Source organism: Rhinoderma darwinii, chromosome 3 (genome assembly GCF_050947455.1).
Source record: "Rhinoderma darwinii isolate aRhiDar2 chromosome 3, aRhiDar2.hap1, whole genome shotgun sequence".
Lineage (NCBI taxonomy): Eukaryota > Metazoa > Chordata > Amphibia > Anura > Rhinodermatidae > Rhinoderma > Rhinoderma darwinii.
The window spans coordinates 261,943,564-261,963,866 of NC_134689.1; the positions used below are offsets into that span (position 1 = coordinate 261,943,564).

Below are 20,303 nucleotides of genomic sequence, written 5' to 3' on the forward strand. Positions count from 1 at the left end.
CTTTATTATTTTTCCGTCCTCATAGTCATACAAGGGCTTGTTTTTAGCGAGACAAGTTCTTGTTTTTAATGGCAGCATTTAATGTACCATATAATGTTCTGAAGAAAACTCTTTGTGGGGTGGAATGGAAAACACAAAAGCAATTTGTCCAATGCTTTTTGAGTAGTAAAAATTGCAAGTTTATTTCATTATTCAGGTTAATAGGATATCAATATGAATACACGTTTGCATGTATTTTCTACTGACGTGACGTGAATCTTTGGTGTAAAAGTGGCCTGTTAGCTCAGTTGGTTAGAGCGTGGTGCTAATAACGCCAAGGTCACGGGTTCGATCCCCATATGGGCAATGTAAGCTCACTTTTGTTACAGAGTTGAATAGTTGATAATATTGAAAAAAGGTCCATCAAATTCAACCTATAAACCTGCCGTGTTGATCCAGAGGAAGGCAAAAACTGTCTTGGAGTGCATTCCAATGTTGTCATTAGGGGGAAAATTCCTCCCTTACTCCAAATATGGCTATTAGAATAAATTCCTGGATCAAAGTTCCATCTCCAGAATCTGGTACAAATATGATGAAATTTTATATTTTTCAAAAAAACACTTTTCAATGTGGCAGAGAGTTCAATCGTCGAACTGCTCTTACAGTAAAGAATCCCAGTCTGTGATGAGGTCCTTTAATTACCTTGCTTTCCCTTCTTTGCACGCATTCTAGTTCAGCAATGTCCTTCTCATACACAGGTGCTTAAAACTGTACACAATATTCCATGTATGGTCTAACCGGTGATTTATAGAAATTCAGAGTTTGTTGCATGAAATCATCTTAGAGGTTCAATTTCAACCTTAAGGACAAAAATAATATCTTGATTTTGCCTCTTTGTATTCCGATAGTCATAACTTTATTATTTTTCCGTCCTCATAGTCATATAAGGGCTTGTTTTTAGCGAGACAAGTTCTTGTTTTTAATGGCAGCATTTAATGTACCATATAATGTACTGAAAGAAACCTCTTTGTGGGGTGGAATGGAAAAATAATATCTTGATTTTGCCTCTTTGTATTCCGATAGTCATAACTTTATTATTTTTCCGTCCTCATAGTCATATAAGGGCTTGTTTTTAGCGAGACAAGTTCTTTTTTTTAATGGCAGCATTTAATGTACCATATAATGTACTGAAGAAAACTCTTTGTGGGGTGGAATGGAAAACACAAAAGCAATTTGTCCAATGCTTTTTGAGTAGTAAAAATTGCAAGTTTATTTTATTATTCAGGTTAATAGGATATCAATATGAATACACGTTTGCATGTATTTTCTACTGACGTGACGTGAATCTTTGGTGTAAAAGTGGCCGGTTAGCTCAGTTGGTTAGAGTGTGGTGCTAATAACGCCAAGGTCACGGGTTCGATCCCCGTACGGGCCATGGAAGCTCACTTTTGTTACAGAGTTGAATAGTTGATAATATTGAAAAAAGGTCCATCAAATTCAACCTATAAACCTGCCGTGTTGATCCAGAGGAAGGCAAAAACTGTCTTGGAGTGCATTCCAATGTTGTCATTAGGGGAAAAATTCCTCCCTTACTCCAAATATGGCTATTAGAATAAATTCCTGGATCAAAGTTCCATCTCCAGAATCTAGTACAAATATGATGAAATTTTATATTTTTCAAAAAAACACTTTTCAATGTGGCAGAGAGTTCAATCGTCGAACTGCTCTTACAGTAAAGAATCCCCGTCTGTGATGAGGTCCTTTAATTACCTTGCTTTCCCTTCTTTGCACGCATTCTAGTTCAGCAATGTCCTTCTCATACACAGGTGCTTAAAACTGTACACAATATTCCATGTATGGTCTAACCGGTGATTTATAGAAATGCAGAGTTTGTTGCATGAAATCATCTTAGAGGTTCAATTTCAACCTTAAGGACAAAAATAATATCTTGATTTTGCCTCTTTGTATTCCGATAGTCATAACTTTATTATTTTTCCGTCCTCATAGTCATATAAGGGCTTGTTTTTAGCGAGACAAGTTCTTGTTTTTAATGGCAGCATTTAATGTACCATATAATGTACTGAAAGAAAACTCTTTGTGGGGTGGAATGGAAAAATAATATCTTGATTTTGCCTCTTTGTATTCCGATAGTCATAACTTTATTATTTTTCCGTCCTCATAGTCATATAAGGGCTTGTTTTTAGCGATACAAGTTCTTGTTTTTAATGGCAGCATTTAATGTACCATATAATGTACTGAAGAAAACTCTTTGTGGGGTGGAATGGAAAACACAAAAGCAATTTGTCCAATGCTTTTTGAGTAGTAAAAATTGCAAGTTTATTTTATTATTCAGGTTAATAGGATATCAATATGAATACACGTTTGCATGTATTTTCTACTGACGTGACGTGAATCTTTTGTGTAAAAGTGGCTGGTTAGCTCAGTTGGTTAGAGCGTGGTGCTAATAACGCCAAGGTCACGGGTTCGATCCCCGTACGGGCCATGGAAGCTCACTTTTGTTACAGAGTTGAATAGTTGATAATATTGAAAAAAGGTCCATCAAATTCAACCTATAAACCTGCCGTGTTGATCCAGAGGAAGGCAAAAACTGTCTTGGAGTGCATTCCAATGTTGTCATTAGGGGAAAAATTCCTCCCTTACTCCAAATATGGCTATTAGAATAAATTCCTGGATCAAAGTTCCATCTCCAGAATCTAGTACAAATATGATGAAATTTTATATTTTTCAAAAAAACACTTTTCAATGTGGCAGAGAGTTCAATCGTCGAACTGCTCTTACAGTAAAGAATCCCCGTCTGTGATGAGGTCCTTTAATTACCTTGCTTTCCCTTCTTTGCACGCATTCTAGTTCAGCAATGTCCTTCTCATACACAGGTGCTCAAAACTGTACACAATATTCCATGTATGGTCTAACCGGTGATTTATAGAAATGCAGAGTTTGTTGCATGAAATCATCTTAGAGGTCCAATTTCAACCTTAAGGACAAAAATAATATCTTGATTTTGCCTCTTTGTATTCCGATAGTCATAACTTTATTATTTTTCCGTCCTCATAGTCATATAAGGGCTTGTTTTTAGCGAGACAAGTTCTTGTTTTTAATGGCAGGATTTAATGTACCATATAATGTACTGAAAGAAAACTCTTTGTGGGGTGGAATGGAAAACACAAAAGCAATTTGTCCAATGCTTTTTGAGTAGTAAAAATTGCAAGTTTATTTTACACGTTTGCATGTATTTTCTACTGACGTGACGTGAATCTTTGGTGTAAAAGTGGCTGGTTAGCTCAGTTGGTTAGAGCGTGGTGCTAATAACGCCAAGGTCACTGGTTCGATCCCCGTACGGGCCATAGAAGCTCACTTTTCTTACAGAGTTGAATAGTTGATAATATTGAAAAAAGGTCCATCAAATTCAACCTATAAACCTGCCGTGTTGATCCAGAGGAAGGCAAAAACTGTCTTGGAGTGCATTCCAATGTTGTCATTAGGGGAAAAATTCATCCCTTACTCCAAATATGGCTATTAGAATAAATTCCTGGATCAAAGTTCCATCTCCAGAATCTGGTACAAATATGATGACATTTTATATTTTTCAAAAAAACACTTTTCAATGTGGCAGAGAGTTCAATCGTCGAACTGCTCTTACAGTAAAGAATCCCCGTCTGTGATGAGGTCCTTTAATTACCTTGCTTTCCCTTCTTTGCACGCATTCTAGTTCAGCAATGTCCTTCTCATACACAGGTGCTCAAAACAGTACACAATATTCCATGTATGGTCTAACCGGTGATTTATAGAAATGCAGAGTTTGTTGCATGAAATCATCTTAGAGGTCCAATTTCAACCTTAAGGACAAAAATAATATCTTGATTTTGCCTCTTTGTATTCCGATAGTCATAACTTTATTATTTTTCCGTCCTCATAGTCATATAAGGGCTTGTTTTTAGCGAGACAAGTTCTTGTTTTTAATGGCAGCATTTAATGTACCATATAATGTACTGAAAGAAAACTCTTTGTGGGGTGGAATGGAAAACACAAAAGCAATTTGTCCAATGCTTTTTGAGTAGTAAAAATTGCAAGTTTATTTTATTATTCAGGTTAATAGGATATCAATATGAATACACGTTTGCATGTATTTTCTACTGACGTGACGTGAATCTTTGGTGGATAAGTGGCCGGTTAGCTCAGTTGGTTAGAGCGTGGTGCTAATAACGCCAAGGTCATGGGTTCGATCCCCGTATGGGCCATGGAAGCTCACTTTTGTTACATGCTTGTTACAGAGCTGAATAGTTGATAATATTGAAAAAAGGTCCATCAAATTCAACCTATAAACCTGCCGTGTTGATCCAGAGGAAGGCAAAAACTGTCTTGGAGTGCATTCCAATGTTGTCATTAGGGGAAAAATTCCTCCCTTACTCCAAATATGGCTATTAGAATAAATTCCTGGATCAAAGTTCCATCTCCAGAATCTGGTACAAATATGATGACATTTTATATTTTTCAAAAAAACACTTTTCAATGTGGCAGAGAGTTCAATCGTCGAACTGCTCTTACAGTAAAGAATCCCCGTCTGTGATGAGGTCCTTTAATTACCTTGCTTTCCCTTCTTTGCACGCATTCTAGTTCAGCAATGTCCTTCTCATACACAGGTGCTCAAAACTGTACACAATATTCCATGTATGGTCTAACCGGTGATTTATAGAAATGCAGAGTTTGTTGCATGAAATCATCTTAGAGGTCCAATTTCAACCTTAAGGACAAAAATAATATCTTGATTTTGCCTCTTTGTATTCCGATAGTCATAACTTTATTATTTTTACGTCCTCATAGTCATATAAGGGCTTGTTTTTAGCGAGACAAGTTCTTGTTTTTAATGGCAGCATTTAATGTACCATATAATGTACTGAAGAAAACTCTTTGTGGGGTGGAATGGAAAACACAAAAGCAATTTGTCCAATGCTTTTTGAGTAGTAAAAATTGCAAGTTTATTTTATTATTCAGGTTAATAGGATATCAATATGAATAAACGTTTGCATGTATTTTCTACTGACGTGACGTGAATCTTTAGTGTAAAAGTGGCCGGTTAGCTCAGTTGGTTAGAGAGTGTTGCTAATAACGCCAAGGTCACGGGTTCGATCCCCGTATGGGCCATGGAAGCTCACTTTTGTTACATGCTTGTTACAGAGTTGAATAGTTGATAATATTGAAAAAAGGTCCATCAAATTCAACCTATAAACCTGCCGTGTTGATCCAGAGGAAGGCAAAAACTGTCTTGGAGTGCATTCCAATGTTGTCATTAGGGGAAAAATTCCTCCCTTACTCCAAATATGGCTATTAGAATAAATTCCTGGATCAAAGTTCCATCTCCAGAATCTGGTACAAATATGATGAAATTTTATATTTTTCAAAAAAACACTTTTCAATGTGGCAGAGAGTTCAATCGTCGAACTGCTCTTACAGTAAAGAATCCCCGTCTGTGATGAGGTCCTTTAATTACCTTGCTTTCCCTTCTTTGCACGCATTCTAGTTCAGCAATGTCCTTCTCATACACAGGTGCTCAAAACTGTACACAATATTCCATGTATGGTCTAACCGGTGATTTATAGAAATGCAGAGTTTGTTGCATGAAATCATCTTAGAGGTCCAATTTCAACCTTAAGGACAAAAATAATATCTTGATTTTGCCTCTTTGTATTCCGATAGTCATAACTTTATTATTTTTCCGTCCTCATAGTCATATAAGGGCTTGTTTTTAGGGAGACAAGTTCTTGTTTTTAATGGCAGCATTTAATGTACCATATAATGTACTGAAGAAAACTCTTTGTGGGGTGGAATGGAAAACACAAAAGCAATTTGTCCAATGCTTTTTGAGTAGTAAAAATTGCAAGTTTATTTTATTATTCAGGTTAATAGGATATCAATATGAATACACGTTTGCATGTATTTTCTACTGACGTGACGTGAATCTTTGGTGTAAAAGTGGCCGGTTAGCTCAGTTGGTTAGAGTGTGTTGCTAATAACGCCAAGGTCACGGGTTCGATCCCCGTATGGGCCATGGAAGCTCACTTTTGTTACATGCTTGTTACAGAGTTGAATAGTTGATAATATTGAAAAAAGGTCCATCAAATTCAACCTATAAACCTGCCGTGTTGATCCAGAGGAAGGCAAAAACTGTCTTGGAGTGCATTCCAATGTTGTCATTAGGGGAAAAATTCCTCCCTTACTCCAAATATGGCTATTAGAATAAATTCCTGGATCAAAGTTCCATCTCCAGAATCTGGTACAAATATGATGACATTTTATATTTTTCAAAAAAACACTTTTCAATGTGGCAGAGAGTTCAATCGTCGAACTGCTCTTACAGTAAAGAATCCCCGTCTGTGATGAGGTCCTTTAATTACCTTGCTTTCCCTTCTTTGCACGCATTCTAGTTCAGCAATGTCCTTCTCATACACAGGTGCTCAAAACTGTACACAATATTCCATGTATGGTCTAACCGGTGATTTATAGAAATGCAGAGTTTGTTGCATGAAATCATCTTAGAGGTCCAATTTCAACCTTAAGGACAAAAATAATATCTTGATTTTGCCTCTTTGTATTCCGATAGTCATAACTTTATTATTTTTCCGTCCTCATAGTCATATAAGGGCTTGTTTTTAGCGAGACAAGTTCTTGTTTTTAATGGCAGCATTTAATGTACCATATAATGTACTGAAGAAAACTCTTTGTGGGGTGGAATGGAAAACACAAAAGCAATTTGTCCAATGCTTTTTGAGTAGTAAAAATTGCAAGTTTATTTTATTATTCAGGTTAATAGGATATCAATATGAATACACGTTTGCATGTATTTTCTACTGACGTGACGTGAATTTTTGGTGTAAAAGTGGCCGGTTAGCTCAGTTGGTTAGAGCGTGGTGCTAATAACGCGAAGGTCACGGGTTCGATCCCCGTACGGGCCATGGAAGCTCACTCTTGTTACAGAGTTGAATAGTTGATAATATTGAAAAAAGGTCCATCAAATTCAACCTATAAACCTGCCGTGTTGATCCAGAGGAAGGCAAAAACTGTCTTGGAGTGCATTCCAATGTTGTCATTAGGGGAAAAATTCCTCCCTTACTCCAAATATGGCTATTAGAATAAATTCCTGGATCAAAGTTCCATCTCCAGAATCTGGTACAAATATGATGAAATTTTATATTTTTCAAAAAAAACACTTTTCAATGTGGCAGAGAGTTCAATCGTCGAACTGCTCTTACAGTAAAGAATCCCCGTCTGTGATGAGGTCCTTTAATTACCTTGCTTTCCCTTCTTTGTACGCATTCTAGTTCAGCAATGTCCTTCTCATACACAGGTGCTCAAAACTGTACACAATATTCCATGTATGGTCTAACCGGTGATTTATAGAAATGCAGAGTTTGTTGCATGAAATCATCTTAGAGGTCCAATTTCAACCTTAAGGACAAAAATAATATCTTGATTTTGCCTCTTTGTATTCCGATAGTCATAACTTTATTATTTTTCCGTCCTCATAGTCATATAAGGGCTTGTTTTTAGCGAGACAAGTTCTTGTTTTTAATGGCAGCATTTAATGTACCATATAATGTACTGAAAGAAAACTCTTTGTGGGGTGGAATGGAAAACACAAAAGCAATTTGTCCAATGCTTTTTGAGTAGTAAAAATTGCAAGTTTATTTTATTATTCAGGTTAATAGGATATCAATATGAATACACGTTTGCATGTATTTTCTACTGACGTGACGTGAATCTTTGGTGTAAAAGTGGCCGGTTAGCTCAGTTGGTTAGAGTGTGGTGCTAATAACGCCAAGGTCACGGGTTCGATCCCCGTACGGGTCATGGAAGCTCACTTTTGTTACAGAGTTGAATAGTTGATAATATTGAAAAAAGGTCCATCAAATTCAACCTATAAACCTGCCGTGTTGATCCAGAGGAAGGCAAAAACTGTCTTGGAGTGCATTCCAATGTTGTCATTAGGGGAAAAATTCCTCCCTTACTCCAAATATGGCTATTAGAATAAATTCCTGGATCAAAGCTCCATCTCCAGAATCTGGTACAAATATGATGACATTTTATATTTTTCAAAAAAACACTTTTCAATGTGGCAGAGAGTTCAATCGTCGAACTGCTCTTACAGTAAAGAATCCCCGTCTGTGATGAGGTCCTTTAATTACCTTGCTTTCCCTTCTTTGTACGCATTCTAGTTCAGCAATGTCCTTCTCATACACAGGTGCTCAAAACTGTACACAATATTCCATGTATGGTCTAACCGGTGATTTATAGAAATGCAGAGTTTGTTGCATGAAATCATCTTAGAGGTCCAATTTCAACCTTAAGGACAAAAATAATATCTTGATTTTGCCTCTTTGTATTCCGATAGTCATAACTTTATTATTTTTCCGTCCTCATAGTCATATAAGGGCTTGTTTTTAGCGAGACAAGTTCTTGTTTTTAATGGCAGCATTTAATGTACCATATAATGTACTGAAAGAAAACTCTTTGTGGGGTGGAATGGAAAACACAAAAGCAATTTGTCCAATGCTTTTTGAGTAGTAAAAATTGCAAGTTTATTTTATTATTCAGGTTAATAGGATATCAATATGAATACACGTTTGCATGTATTTTCTACTGACGTGACGTGAATCTTTGGTGTAAAAGTGGCCGGTTAGCTCAGTTGGTTAGAGCGTGGTGCTAATAACGCCAAGGTCACGGGTTCGATCCCCGTACGGGTCATGGAAGCTCACTTTTGTTACAGAGTTGAATAGTTGATAATATTGAAAAAAGGTCCATCAAATTCAACCTATAAACCTGCCGTGTTGATCCAGAGGAAGGCAAAAACTGTCTTGGAGTGAATTCCAATGTTGTCATTAGGGGAAAAATTCCTCCCTTACTCCAAATATGGCTATTAGAATAAATTCCTGGATCAAAGTTCCATCTCCAGAATCTGGTACAAATATGATGAAATTTTATATTTTTCAAAAAAAACACTTTTCAATGTGGCAGAGAGTTCAATCGTCGAACTGCTCTTACAGTAAAGAATCCCCGTCTGTGATGAGGTCCTTTAATTACCTTGCTTTCCCTTCTTTGTACGCATTCTAGTTCAGCAATGTCCTTCTCATACACAGGTGCTCAAAACTGTACACAATATTCCATGTATGGTCTAACCGGTGATTTATAGAAATGCAGAGTTTGTTGCATGAAATCATCTTAGAGGTCCAATTTCAACCTTAAGGACAAAAATAATATCTTGATTTTGCCTCTTTGTATTCCGATAGTCATAACTTTATTATTTTTCCGTCCTCATAGTCATATAAGGGCTTGTTTTTAGCGAGACAAGTTCTTGTTTTTAATGGCAGCATTTAATGTACCATATAATGTACTGAAAGAAAACTCTTTGTGGGGTGGAATGGAAAACACAAAAGCAATTTGTCCAATGCTTTTTGAGTAGTAAAAATTGCAAGTTTATTTTATTATTCAGGTTAATAGGATATCAATATGAATACACGTTTGCATGTATTTTCTACTGACGTGACGTGAATCTTTGGTGTAAAAGTGGCCGGTTAGCTCAGTTGGTTAGAGTGTGGTGCTAATAACGCCAAGGTCACGGGTTCGATCCCCGTACGGGTCATGGAAGCTCACTTTTGTTACAGAGTTGAATAGTTGATAATATTGAAAAAAGGTCCATCAAATTCAACCTATAAACCTGCCGTGTTGATCCAGAGGAAGGCAAAAACTGTCTTGGAGTGCATTCCAATGTTGTCATTAGGGGAAAAATTCCTCCCTTACTCCAAATATGGCTATTAGAATAAATTCCTGGATCAAAGCTCCATCTCCAGAATCTGGTACAAATATGATGACATTTTATATTTTTCAAAAAAACACTTTTCAATGTGGCAGAGAGTTCAATCGTCGAACTGCTCTTACAGTAAAGAATCCCCGTCTGTGATGAGGTCCTTTAATTACCTTGCTTTCCCTTCTTTGTACGCATTCTAGTTCAGCAATGTCCTTCTCATACACAGGTGCTCAAAACTGTACACAATATTCCATGTATGGTCTAACCGGTGATTTATAGAAATGCAGAGTTTGTTGCATGAAATCATCTTAGAGGTCCAATTTCAACCTTAAGGACAAAAATAATATCTTGATTTTGCCTCTTTGTATTCCGATAGTCATAACTTTATTATTTTTCCGTCCTCATAGTCATATAAGGGCTTGTTTTTAGCGAGACAAGTTCTTGTTTTTAATGGCAGCATTTAATGTACCATATAATGTACTGAAAGAAAACTCTTTGTGGGGTGGAATGGAAAACACAAAAGCAATTTGTCCAATGCTTTTTGAGTAGTAAAAATTGCAAGTTTATTTTATTATTCAGGTTAATAGGATATCAATATGAATACACGTTTGCATGTATTTTCTACTGACGTGACGTGAATCTTTGGTGTAAAAGTGGCCGGTTAGCTCAGTTGGTTAGAGCGTGGTGCTAATAACGCCAAGGTCACGGGTTCGATCCCCGTACGGGTCATGGAAGCTCACTTTTGTTACAGAGTTGAATAGTTGATAATATTGAAAAAAGGTCCATCAAATTCAACCTATAAACCTGCCGTGTTGATCCAGAGGAAGGCAAAAACTGTCTTGGAGTGAATTCCAATGTTGTCATTAGGGGAAAAATTACTCCCTTACTCCAAATATGGCTATTAGAATAAATTCCTGGATCAAAGCTCCATCTCCAGAATCTGGTACAAATATGATGACATTTTATATTTTTCAAAAAAACACTTTTCAATGTGGCAGAGAGTTCAATCGTCGAACTGCTCTTACAGTAAAGAATCCCCGTCTGTGATGAGGTCCTTTAATTACCTTGCTTTCCCTTCTTTGCACGCATTCTAGTTCAGCAATGTCCTTCTCATACACAGGTGCTCAAAACTGTACACAATATTCCATGTATGGTCTAACCGGTGATTTATAGAAATGCAGAGTTTGTTGCATGAAATCATCTTAGAGGTCCAATTTCAACCTTAAGGACAAAAATAATATCTTGATTTTGCCTCTTTGTATTCCGATAGTCATAACTTTATTATTTTTCCGTCCTCATAGTCATATAAGGGCTTGTTTTTAGCGAGACAAGTTCTTGTTTTTAATGGCAGCATTTAATGTACCATATAATGTACTGAAGAAAACTCTTTGTGGGGTGGAATGGAAAACACAAAAGCAATTTGTCCAATGCTTTTTGAGTAGTAAAAATTGCAAGTTTATTTTATTATTCAGGTTAATAGGATATCAATATGAATACACGTTTGCATGTATTTTCTACTGACGTGACGTGAATTTTTGGTGTAAAAGTGGCCGGTTAGCTCAGTTGGTTAGAGCGTGGTGCTAATAACGCGAAGGTCACGGGTTCGATCCCCGTACGGGCCATGGAAGCTCACTTTTGTTACAGAGTTGAATAGTTGATAATATTGAAAAAAGGTCCATCAAATTCAACCTATAAACCTGCCGTGTTGATCCAGAGGAAGGCAAAAACTGTCTTGGAGTGCATTCCAATGTTGTCATTAGGGGAAAAATTCCTCCCTTACTCCAAATATGGCTATTAGAATAAATTCCTGGATCAAAGTTCCATCTCCAGAATCTGGTACAAATATGATGAAATTTTATATTTTTCAAAAAAACACTTTTCAATGTGGCAGAGAGTTCAATCGTCGAACTGCTCTTACAGTAAAGAATCCCCGTCTGTGATGAGGTCCTTTAATTACCTTGCTTTCCCTTCTTTGTACGCATTCTAGTTCAGCAATGTCCTTCTCATACACAGGTGCTCAAAACTGTACACAATATTCCATGTATGGTCTAACCGGTGATTTATAGAAATGCAGAGTTTGTTGCATGAAATCATCTTAGAGGTCCAATTTCAACCTTAAGGACAAAAATAATATCTTGATTTTGCCTCTTTGTATTCCGATAGTCATAACTTTATTATTTTTCCGTCCTCATAGTCATATAAGGGCTTGTTTTTAGCGAGACAAGTTCTTGTTTTTAATGGCAGCATTTAATGTACCATATAATGTACTGAAGAAAACTCTTTGTGGGGTGGAATGGAAAACACAAAAGCAATTTGTCCAATGCTTTTTGAGTAGTAAAAATTGCAAGTTTATTTTATTATTCAGGTTAATAGGATATCAATATGAATACACGTTTGCATGTATTTTCTACTGACGTGACGTGAATCTTTGGTGTAAAAGTGGCCGGTTAGCTCAGTTGGTTAGAGCGTGGTGCTAATAACGCCAAGGTCACGGGTTCGATCCCCGTACGGGTCATGGAAGCTCACTTTTGTTACAGAGTTGAATAGTTGATAATATTGAAAAAAGGTCCATCAAATTCAACCTATAAACCTGCCGTGTTGATCCAGAGGAAGGCAAAAACTGTCTTGGAGTGCATTCCAATGTTGTCATTAGGGGAAAAATTCCTCCCTTACTCCAAATATGGCTATTAGAATAAATTCCTGGATCAAAGCTCCATCTCCAGAATCTGGTACAAATATGATGACATTTTATATTTTTCAAAAAAACACTTTTCAATGTGGCAGAGAGTTCAATCGTCGAACTGCTCTTACAGTAAAGAATCCCCGTCTGTGATGAGGTCCTTTAATTACCTTGCTTTCCCTTCTTTGCACGCATTCTAGTTCAGCAATGTCCTTCTCATACACAGGTGCTCAAAACTGTACACAATATTCCATGTATGGTGTAACCGGTGATTTATAGAAATGCAGAGTTTGTTGCATGAAATCATCTTAGAGGTTCAATTTCAACCTTAAGGACAAAAATAATATCTTGATTTTGCCTCTTTGTATTCCGATAGTCATAACTTTATTATTTTTCCGTCCTCATAGTCATATAAGGGCTTGTTTTTAGCGAGACAAGTTCTTGTTTTTAATGGCAGCATTTAATGTACCATATAATGTACTGAAAGAAAACTCTTTGTGGGGTGGAATGGAAAACACAAAAGCAATTTGTCCAATGCTTTTTGAGTAGTAAAAATTGCAAGTTTATTTTATTATTCAGGTTAATAGGATATCAATATGAATACACGTTTGCATGTATTTTCTACTGACGTGACGTGAATCTTGGGTGTAAAAGTGGCCGGTTAGCTCTGTTGGTTAGAGCGTGGTGCTAATAACGCCAAGGTCGCGGGTTCGATCCCCGTATGGGCCATGGACGCTCACTTTTGTTACATGCTTGTTACAGAGCTGAATAGTTGATAATATTGAAAAAAGGTCCATCAAATTCAACCTATAAACCTGCTGTGTTGATCCAGAGGAAGGCAAAAACTGTCTTGGAGTGCATTCCAATGTTGTCACTAGGGGAAAAATTCCTCCCTTACTCCAAATATGGCTATTAGAATAAATTCCTGGATCAAAGTTCCATCTCCAGAATCTGGAACAAATATGATGAAATTTTATATTTTTCAAAAAAACACTTTTCAATGTGGCAGAGAGTTCAATCGTCGAACTGCTCTTACAGTAAAGAATCCCCGTCTGTGATGAGGTCCTTTAATTACCTTGCTTTCCCTTCTTTGCACGCATTCTAGTTCAGCAATGTCCTTCTCATACACAGGTGCTTAAAACTGTACACAATATTCCATGTATGGTCTAACCGGTGATTTATAGAAATGCAGTGTTTGTTGCATGAAATCATCTTAGAGGTCCAATTTCAACCTTAAGGACAAAAATAATATCTTGATTTTGCCTCTTTGTATTCCGATAGTCATAACTTTATTATTTTTCCGTCCTCATAGTCATATAAGGGCTTGTTTTTAGCGAGACAAGTTCTTGTTTTTAATGGCAGCATTTAATGTACCATATAATGTACTGAAGAAAACTCTTTGTGGGTGGAATGGAAAACACAAAAGCAATTTGTCCAATGCTTTTTGAGTAGTAAAAATTGCAAGTTTATTTTATTATTCAGGTTAATAGGATATCAATATGAATACACGTTTGCATGTATTTTCTACTGACGTGACGTGAATCTTTGGTGTAAAAGTGGCCGGTTAGCTTAGTTGGTTAGAGCGTGGTGCTAATAACGCCAAGGTCACGGGTTCGATCCCCGTATGGGCCATGGACGCTCACTTTGGTTACATGCTTGTTACAGAGCTGAATAGTTGATAATATTGAAAAAAGGTCCATCAAATTCAACCTATAAACCTGCCGTGTTGATCCAGAGGAAGGCAAAAACTGTCTTGGAGTGCATTCCAATGTTGTCACTAGGGGAAAAATTCCTCCCTTACTCCAAATATGGCTATTAGAATAAATTCCTGGATCAAAGTTCCATCTCCAGAATCTGGTACAAATATGATGAAATTTTATATTTTTCAAAAAAACACTTTTCAATGTGGCAGAGAGTTCAATCGTCGAACTGCTCTTACAGTAAAGAATCCCCGTCTGTGATGAGGTCCTTTAATTACCTTGCTTTCCCTTCTTTGCACGCATTCTAGTTCAGCAATGTCCTTCTCATACACAGGTGCTTAAAACTGTACACAATATTCCATGTATGGTCTAACCGGTGATTTATAGAAATGCAGAGTTTGTTGCATGAAATCATCTTAGAGGTTCAATTTCAACCTTAAGGACAAAAATAATATCTTGATTTTGCCTCTTTGTATTCCGATAGTCATAACTTTATTATTTTTCCGTCCTCATAGTCATATAAGGGATTGTTTTTAGCGAGACAAGTTCTTGTTTTTAATGGCAGCATTTAATGTACCATATAATGTACTGAAGAAAACTCTTTGTGGGGTGGAATGGAAAACACAAAAGCAATTTGTCCAATGCTTTTTGAGTAGTAAAAATTGCAAGTTTATTTTATTATTCAGGTTAATAGGATATCAATATGAATACACGTTTGCATGTATTTTCTACTGACGTGACGTGAATCTTTTGTGTAAAAGTGGCCGATTAGCTCAGTTGGTTAGAGCGTGGTGCTAATAACGCCAAGGTCGCGGGTTCGATCCCCGTATGGGCCATGGATGCTCACTTTGGTTACATGCTTGTTACAGAGCTGAATAGTTGATAATATTGAAAAAAGGTCCATCAAATTCAACCTATAAACCTGCCGTGTTGATCCAGAGGAAGGCAAAAACTGTCTTGGAGTGCATTCCAATGTTGTCATTAGGGGAAAAATTCCTCCCTTACTCCAAATATGGCTATTAGAATAAATTCCTGGATCAAAGTTCCATCTCCAGAATCTGGAACAAATATGATGAAATTTTATATTTTTCAAAAAAACACTTTTCAATGTGGCAGAGAGTTCAATCGTCGAACTGCTCTTACAGTAAAGAATCCCCGTCTGTGATGAGGTCCTTTAATTACCTTGCTTTCCCTTCTTTGCACGCATTCTAGTTCAGCAATGTCCTTCTCATACACAGGTGCTTAAAACTGTACACAATATTCCATGTATGGTCTAACCGGTGATTTATAGAAATGCAGAGTTTGTTGCATGAAATCATCTTAGAGGTCCAATTTCAACCTTAAGGACAAAAATAATATCTTGATTTTGCCTCTTTGTATTCCGATAGTCATAACTTTATTATTTTTCCGTCCTCATAGTCATATAAGGGCTTGTTTTTAGCGAGACAAGTTCTTGTTTTTAATGGCAGCATTTAATGTACCATATAATGTACTGAAGAAAACTCTTTGTGGGTGGAATGGAAAACACAAAAGCAATTTGTCCAATGCTTTTTGAGTAGTACAAATTTCAAGTTTATTTTATTATTCAGGTTAATAGGATATCAATATGAATACACGTTTGCATGTATTTTCTACTGACGTGACGTGAATCTTTGGTGTAAAAGTGGCCGGTTAGCTCAGTTGGTTAGAGCGTGGTGCTAATAACGCCAAGGTCACGGGTTCGATCCCTGTATGGGCCATGGAAGCTCACTTTTGTTACATGCTTATTGAATAGTTGATAATATTGAAAAAAGGTCCATCAAATTCAACCTATAAACCTGCCGTGTTGATCCAGAGGAAGGCAAAAACTGTCTTGGAGTGCATTCCAATGTTGTCATTAGGGGAAAAATTCCTCCCTTACTCCAAATATGGCTATTAGAATAAATTCCTGGATCAAAGTTCCATCTCCAGAATCTGGTACAAATATGATGAAATTTTATATTTTTCAAAAAAACACTTTTCAATGTGGCAGAGAGTTCAATCGTCGAACTGCTCTTACAGTAAAGAATCCCCGTCTGTGATGAGGTCCTTTAATTACCTTGCTTTCCCTTCTTTGCACGCATTCTAGTTCAGCAATGTCCTTCTCATACACAGGTGCTTAAAACTGTACACAATATTCCATGTATGGTCTAACCGGTGATTTATAGAAATGCAGAGTTTGTTGCATGAAATCATCTTAGAGGTCCAATTTCAACCTTAAGGACAAAAATAATATCTTGATTTTGCCTCTTTGTATTCCGATAGTCATAACTTTATTATTTTTCCGTCCTCATAGTCATATAAGGGCTTGTTTTTAGCGAGACAAGTTCTTGTTTTTAATGGCAGCATTTAATGTACCATATAATGTACTGAAGAAAACTCTTTGTGGGTGGAATGGAAAACACAAAAGCAATTTGTCCAATGCTTTTTGAGTAGTACAAATTTCAAGTTTATTTTATTATTCAGGTTAATAGGATATCAATATGAATACACGTTTGCATGTATTTTCTACTGACGTGACGTGAATCTTTGGTGTAAAAGTGGCCGGTTAGCTCAGTTGGTTAGAGCGTGGTGCTAATAACGCCAAGGTCACGGGTTCGATCCCCGTACGGGCCATGGAAGCTCACTTTTGTTACAGAGTTGAATAGTTGATAATATTGAAAAAAGGTCCATCAAATTCAACCTATAAACCTGCCGTGTTGATCCAGAGGAAGGCAAAAACTGTCTTGGAGTGCATTCCAATGTTGTCATTAGGGGAAAAATTCCTCCCTTACTCCAAATATGGCTATTAGAATAAATTCCTGGATCAAAGTTCCATCTCCAGAATCTGGTACAAATATGATGACATTTTATATTTTTCAAAAAAACACTTTTCAATGTGGCAGAGAGTTCAATCGTCGAACTGCTCTTACAGTAAAGAATCCCCGTCTGTGATGAGGTCCTTTAATTACCTTGCTTTCCCTTCTTTGCACGCATTCTAGTTCAGCAATGTCCTTCTCATACACAGGTGCTCAAAACTGTACACAATATTCCATGTATGGTCTAACCGGTGATTTATAGAAATGCAGAGTTTGTTGCATGAAATCATCTTAGAGGTCCAATTTCAACCTTAAGGACAAAAATAATATCTTGATTTTGCCTCTTTGTATTCCGATAGTCATAACTTTATTATTTTTCCGTCCTCATAGTCATATAAGGGCTTGTTTTTAGCGAGACAAGTTCTTGTTTTTAATGGCAGCATTTAATGTACCATATAATGTACTGAAGAAAACTCTTTGTGGGGTGGAATGGAAAACACAAAAGCAATTTGTCCAATGCTTTTTGAGTAGTAAAAATTGCAAGTTTATTTTATTATTCAGGTTAATAGGATATCAATATGAATACACGTTTGCATGTATTTTCTACTGACGTGACGTGAATCTTTGGTGTAAAAGTGGCCGGTTAGCTCAGTTGGTTAGAGCGTGGTGCTAATAACGCCAAGGTCACGGGTTCGATCCCCGTACGGGCCATGGAAGCTCACTTTTGTTACAGAGTTGAATAGTTGATAATATTGAAAAAAGGTCCATCAAATTCAACCTATAAACCTGCCGTGTTGATCCAGAGGAAGGCAAAAACTGTCTTGGAGTGCATTCCAATGTTGTCATTAGGGGAAAAATTCCTCCCTTACTCCAAATATGGCTATTAGAATAAATTCCTGGATCAAAGTTCCATCTCCAGAATCTGGTACAAATATGATGAAATTTTATATTTTTCAAAAAAACACTTTTCAATGTGGCAGAGAGTTCAATCGTCGAACTGCTCTTACAGTAAAGAATCCCCGTCTGTGATGAGGTCCTTTAATTACCTTGCTTTCCCTTCTTTGTACGCATTCTAGTTCAGCAATGTCCTTCTCATACACAGGTGCTCAAAACTGTACACAATATTCCATGTATGGTCTAACCGGTGATTTATAGAAATGCAGAGTTTGTTGCATGAAATCATCTTAGAGGTCCAATTTCAACCTTAAGGACAAAAATAATATCTTGATTTTGCCTCTTTGTATTCCGATAGTCATAACTTTATTATTTTTCCGTCCTCATAGTCATATAAGGGCTTGTTTTTAGCGAGACAAGTTCTTGTTTTTAATGGCAGCATTTAATGTACCATATAATGGACTGAAAGAAAACTCTTTGTGGGGTGGAATGGAAAACACAAAAGCAATTTGTCCAATGCTTTTTGAGTAGTAAAAATTGCAAGTTTATTTTATTATTCAGGTTAATAGGATATCAATATGAATACACGTTTGCATGTATTTTCTACTGACGTGACGTGAATCTTTGTTGTAAAAGTGGCCGGTTAGCTCAGTTGGTTAGAGCGTGGTGCTAATAACGCCAAGGTCACTGGTTCGATCCCCGTATGGGCCATGGACGCTCACTTTTGTTACATGCTTGTTACAGAGCTGAATAGTTGATAATATTGAAAAAAGGTCCATCAAATTCAACCTATAAACCTGCTGTGTTGATCCAGAGGAAGGCAAAAACTGTCTTGGAGTGCATTCCAATGTTGTCACTAGGGGAAAAATTCCTCCCTTACTCCAAATATGGCTATTAGAATAAATTCCTGGATCAAAGTTCCATCTCCAGAATCTGGAACAAATATGATGAAATTTTATATTTTTCAAAAAAACACTTTTCAATGTGGCAGAGAGTTCAATCGTCGAACTGCTCTTACAGTAAAGAATCCCCGTCTGTGATGAGGTCCTTTAATTACCTTGCTTTCCCTTCTTTGCACGCATTCTAGTTCAGCAATGTCCTTCTCATACACAGGTGCTTAAAACTGTACACAATATTCCATGTATGGTCTAACCGGTGATTTATAGAAATGCAGAGTTTGTTGCATGAAATCATCTTAGAGGTTCAATTTCAACCTTAAGGACAAAAATAATATCTTGATTTTGCCTCTTTGTATTCCGATAGTCATAACTTTATTATTTTTCCGTCCTCATAGTCATATAAGGGCTTGTTTTTAGCGAGACAAGTTCTTGTTTTTAATGGCAGCATTTAATGTACCATATAATGTACTGAAGAAAACTCTTTGTGGGGTGGAATGGAAAACACAAAAGCAATTTGTCCAATGCTTTTTGAGTAGTAAAAATTGCAAGTTTATTTTATTATTCAGGTTAATAGGATATCAATATGAATACACGTTTGCATGTATTTTCTACTGACGTGACGTGAATCTTTTGTGTAAAAGTGGCCTATTAGCTCAGTTGGTTAGAGCGTGGTGCTAATAACGCCAAGGTCACGGGTTTCTATCCCCGTATGGGCCATGAAAGCTCACTTTTGTTACATGCTTGTTACAGTGTTGAATAGTTGATAATATTGAAAAAAGGTCCATCAAATTCAACCTATAAACCTGCCGTGTTGATCCAGAGGAAGGCAAAAACTGTCTTGGAGTGCATTCCAATGTTGTCACTAGGGGAAAAATTCCTCCCTTACTCCAAATATGGCTGTTAGAATAAATTCCTGGATCAAAGTTCCATCTCCAGAATCTGGAACAAATATGATGAAATTTTATATTTTTCAAAAAAACACTTTTCAATGTGGCAGAGAGTTCAATCGTCGAACTGCTCTTACAGTAAAGAATCCCCGTCTGTGATGAGGTCCTTTAATTACCTTGCTTTCCCTTCTTTGCACGCATTCTAGTTCAGCAATGTCCTTCTCATACACAGGTGCTTAAAACTGTACACAATATTCCATGTATGGTCTAACCGGTGATTTATAGAAATGCAGAGTTTGTTGCATGAAATCATCTTAGAGGTCCAATTTCAACCTTAACCCTTTAACGCTCCATGACCTACTATTAGGTCATGCTAACTGTAGCGTTCGCGCTCAGTGACCTAATAGTAGGTCATGGAGTAAACACGGCGCCGTTCGCGCGGGGCGCGTTCATGAGCTGTGATAGCTGCTGTTTCCGACAGCAGACCATCACTGCTCAATGTGCCGGGACCGATCGCGGAGCTCCCCCGCCGATTAACCCCTCAGAAGCCGCGTTCAATAGCGATCGCGGCTTCTTAGGGGTTAATCCGCCATCGCCGGCCTGCTACACGATAGCGGCCGGCGATGGT

At 37.1% G+C, this 20,303-nt stretch overlaps 12 non-coding genes across 12 annotated transcripts; all 12 read left to right on the forward strand.

Moving 5' to 3' along the window:
• Positions 1-1,340: 1,340 nt before the first annotated feature.
• TRNAI-AAU (transfer RNA isoleucine (anticodon AAU)) lies at positions 1,341-1,414 on the forward strand. The gene has a single exon. It is a non-coding gene; the product is annotated as a tRNA-Ile (tRNA).
• A 994-nt stretch (positions 1,415-2,408) lies between these two features.
• On the forward strand, positions 2,409-2,482 carry TRNAI-AAU (transfer RNA isoleucine (anticodon AAU)). Its single transcript has one exon. It is a non-coding gene; the product is annotated as a tRNA-Ile (tRNA).
• A 1,682-nt stretch (positions 2,483-4,164) lies between these two features.
• On the forward strand, positions 4,165-4,238 carry TRNAI-AAU (transfer RNA isoleucine (anticodon AAU)). The gene has a single exon. It is a non-coding gene; the product is annotated as a tRNA-Ile (tRNA).
• Positions 4,239-7,771: 3,533 nt separating this feature from the next.
• TRNAI-AAU (transfer RNA isoleucine (anticodon AAU)) lies at positions 7,772-7,845 on the forward strand. Its single transcript has one exon. It is a non-coding gene; the product is annotated as a tRNA-Ile (tRNA).
• An 820-nt stretch (positions 7,846-8,665) lies between these two features.
• On the forward strand, positions 8,666-8,739 carry TRNAI-AAU (transfer RNA isoleucine (anticodon AAU)). The gene has a single exon. It is a non-coding gene; the product is annotated as a tRNA-Ile (tRNA).
• An 821-nt stretch (positions 8,740-9,560) lies between these two features.
• Positions 9,561-9,634, forward strand: TRNAI-AAU (transfer RNA isoleucine (anticodon AAU)). Its single transcript has one exon. It is a non-coding gene; the product is annotated as a tRNA-Ile (tRNA).
• An 820-nt stretch (positions 9,635-10,454) lies between these two features.
• TRNAI-AAU (transfer RNA isoleucine (anticodon AAU)) lies at positions 10,455-10,528 on the forward strand. Its single transcript has one exon. It is a non-coding gene; the product is annotated as a tRNA-Ile (tRNA).
• Positions 10,529-12,240: 1,712 nt separating this feature from the next.
• TRNAI-AAU (transfer RNA isoleucine (anticodon AAU)) lies at positions 12,241-12,314 on the forward strand. Its single transcript has one exon. It is a non-coding gene; the product is annotated as a tRNA-Ile (tRNA).
• Positions 12,315-14,037: 1,723 nt separating this feature from the next.
• Positions 14,038-14,111, forward strand: TRNAI-AAU (transfer RNA isoleucine (anticodon AAU)). Its single transcript has one exon. It is a non-coding gene; the product is annotated as a tRNA-Ile (tRNA).
• Positions 14,112-14,941: 830 nt separating this feature from the next.
• On the forward strand, positions 14,942-15,015 carry TRNAI-AAU (transfer RNA isoleucine (anticodon AAU)). The gene has a single exon. It is a non-coding gene; the product is annotated as a tRNA-Ile (tRNA).
• Positions 15,016-16,739: 1,724 nt separating this feature from the next.
• TRNAI-AAU (transfer RNA isoleucine (anticodon AAU)) lies at positions 16,740-16,813 on the forward strand. Its single transcript has one exon. It is a non-coding gene; the product is annotated as a tRNA-Ile (tRNA).
• Positions 16,814-17,632: 819 nt separating this feature from the next.
• Positions 17,633-17,706, forward strand: TRNAI-AAU (transfer RNA isoleucine (anticodon AAU)). Its single transcript has one exon. It is a non-coding gene; the product is annotated as a tRNA-Ile (tRNA).
• Positions 17,707-20,303: the final 2,597 nt, after the last annotated feature.